Source organism: Patella vulgata, chromosome 6, assembly GCF_932274485.2.
Source record: "Patella vulgata chromosome 6, xgPatVulg1.2, whole genome shotgun sequence".
Classification (NCBI taxonomy): domain Eukaryota; kingdom Metazoa; phylum Mollusca; class Gastropoda; family Patellidae; genus Patella; species Patella vulgata.
Window position 1 is genome coordinate 21,664,440 of NC_065884.2, and position 3,581 is coordinate 21,668,020.

The window sequence follows — 3,581 nt, forward strand, 5'->3', positions numbered from 1 at the left end:
ATCAGATGCCTAGTAATTAATTAATGATAAAATAATTATCCTGTGGGGCCTGGGTATGGGAGATTTCTTTGTTTTTCTACTGATTGAATACAGTGAGATCTATTAAGGCCACACCAATTTGATTTTCTATTCTTCAGTTTCTTGATAAATAAATAGCCACTTAAATCACACGAAAGATGTTTTGTTTAAAATTTCAAAACATAAAAAATAGGGAACTAAAAGCTTTAAAGGAGCTAAATTTGGAACTGAAAACTTTTGAACAGTACGACCAAGGACCTTAGGTTTTTAAATTAGAAAGAAGAAATAAGAAAGACAATTTTGACAGGTGTGGCCTAATATAAGTAAACATGATGAGCTAGTGATTATAATCATACAATACTATATATAAATAGAGTAAGCTATTAATCAGGTTGATCATATATTTTATTAGCACAATAGAGGAAAAATTAATTCATATATCTGAAATTAATATGGGTTGTCTATCCCATTAAGTTATATTTATAGCACGGCTTTCATGGGTTAACAGGTTTAACCAGAGGCTGAAGGCCGAGGGGTTAAACCTGTTAACGAATGAAGCGTGCTATAAATGACTTGTAACATTGACAACTGCTCAACATGCTTATTGTTATTGCACAGAAAACCCACCCACTTCTCTATATGATTTCTACCAAAGTGTGCAATAACATTGAACATGTCTAGTTATTGCACGGTTAAGCTCCACCCAATCTACTAGAGGGAAAACAATCTGCTTACGAGCGGACGTAAAATACAACTAACTAACAACAACAGCTTATTCAACAAAAAGAACAAAGGAAGATTTCCCATCCATGTTACAATTTTGATTATAGCTTCGAGAGTTATTTTCCTTTGCTACAAGATCTTGTCAGCAACATAGAAGCTGCAATTTTTAACCTTTCTGAAATAAATATTGTGAATAGTAACTTCCAGAATTATTCCCTTGTGTTACAAAATCTTGTTAGGACCTTATTAGCGGCTATAATTACAATATGATCTGATATTTTAAAAATAATTAGGATTTGTTTTGTTCATATCCGTTGGATGACATAGCTGTTTGTTTTATCATATTAATAATGTTTCATTGCCTGGTAACCATTTTTTGCGTAAACATATGTGGTTTTATTGAAACAGAAAAAGTATGTTTCTAGGTTGGATTTTTAGTTGTAATAAGATACTTGTTTCGAACAGACGGGTTGGATGGCCGAAATGGTTAGTGCGTGCACGCGTGGTTTCGATTCCCCAGTTGTACATGACAAGAAGTAGGGTTGCCTGTCCAACCTCGTGGGTTTTCTCTGGGTCCTCCGGTTTCCTCCCACTACTAAAGACCCCTATGAGCAAGCGCATTATTGAAGTAAAATTGAACCATATGTTAGTCCCGAAATGACCTAGTTTGTATCGAGTGGATGTTAAACCCCATTTCTTGCTTTCTCTCTTATTTTGATCTTAATCATATTGTATTTATTTATAATAAAACGTTAAAATCTTAAGTAGTAACTGTTTTTGTAAACAGGACCCTACCCTTGAATTAAAAATAAAGTTGTGAAAGGTTATTTTCTTATCTTGCAAAAAGTGATAAGAGAGCAGTTTTAGCATGTAAGATATCAATAAGGATGTATCATATCACACTATCTTATCATATTTTTTCTTGCACATATGCATTGATCACATACCTATACTGAAGAAAGAGAGTTGGCCTACAACTAAAACAAGCCCTTTCCCTTATTTAAGTTGTCTGGTCATATGGTAGTCATACATAACATACAAACACATGCAAAATATTATACAAAAACTTCATGTATTAATAATTTAAGCTTCTCTTTCAATATAGTTAAGTTCAGGTGACCGTAAAACAATGCACATGCAGGCTGATAGAAGTCACAGAAGGGCTAATTTTATCTGATTTCTGCTCAATTTTGATATATTTTATAAGTAAAAAGTATTTATTCTTCATAATGTGTTCTTTAAATGTTTTAGATTCTTTTTAGTACATATTTATAAATTCAGTTGAAGTTCCGATATCAGAATCTACATTTAAGGCAAGGTTTGATATTTTTAGAAAAAATTTGGTGGAAAGGTTTTTAATTATGTAGTCCATTGGGCAGAGTACAGTAGTTACAAGTTTTAGCCTTGATCTCAGCTTTAATTTGTACAAGAAAACTATATTTTATCATTTCTAGAAATAGTTTAGAATTTTTTTAATTTTTGAATGATAGAATTGTTAAAACTGTCTAGTTAGATCTGTGGTATACAGTATAAACATATATCTGAATTGTATGGACAAAAGAGTTGTAAAGCCAAATCGATCGTTGCATATAACTACATTGATCAATATGAATACCTTTCTTCTTTGGTTTTTTTTAGTTTTAAAACTGATAAGAGTCTAGTATATTATCATTCTGTTCATTGCTTGTATATTTCTTTTCTTACACTATGTTGCTAATCCACTTTCTTTCTCTACAGTTATTTATTTTTTAATTTATATCACTTTGTGTCATGGTTTTTTTTTGTTCATATGGGGTGGGAGGCAGTTTGGATTTCTTTTGTTCATAATGTATTGTCTATTTCATTGTAAATTTTCTTATCTGTTTATCGAGAGAATGTCCTTACTCCTTGCGAAAACCAGGAATAATCATAACCCTTCCTCTTCCCAGTATAGTGGTGTGTTTGTGAGGAGTGCACAGGTCTCTCTTTAGCCATTTAACTATGGAATCAGTTTAAGAGCCATATGTAGTTTTATGCTTTTAGCTAATGTTGTACTTTATTGAAATATTGAAATATTAAACATACATTATGCCAGAGCTAAATCTGCCTATTGCAGTTCTTTCTTTAGGCCTGAAATATTATATAAACTATAATTAGACATTTATTAACAAAACAAGACCATAATCAACTCTTGATGGCATCATAGATACTCAAGATTTTAACTAGATTCGAATAAACCAGTGCCCTGGTTATCACAATCCACACACCGTGTCAAAACTACAAACAGTGAAAACTGAAGTAATTTGAATGAAATTTTCATTTTACACTATCTTTTTTGAGCTATTACAGCAAGAATGGTCAGCTCTTTATCTAAATCTTACATAATGTATCTTTAAGATTGATAAATTCCAAATAGCTTAGAGTATGAGTCACCAAAAAAGTACAGTCAGTGCAGTCGGGCTCAAAATTATGCATCAGCTACCAAATGAATTATTGAGGTAGACAAACAATGCCAATATGGAAGGGAAAAATCCCAAATACTTCATTTATGTACGAATATATCTGTGTATACGTTTGATTGGATATCACAATACGCACCAAAGGTTCACATTGTTTCTATGTATGGAGGTTTTAAGACATTATGATTAAATTAGGAGATATTATAAAGGTCAGTTAGGTAATTTGCAGACACTTGATGAAAATATGAGGAAATAGTCATATCTTTGCTAATTTATATATATTCACCACAATAATATATCGAAGACATAGGTCCATGTAAATGATGTAATTATTATCACTTTCATAAGTTATCACAGATTCACAATACTTTGTACGTTCTTGCAAAATTCTTAACAAATAAC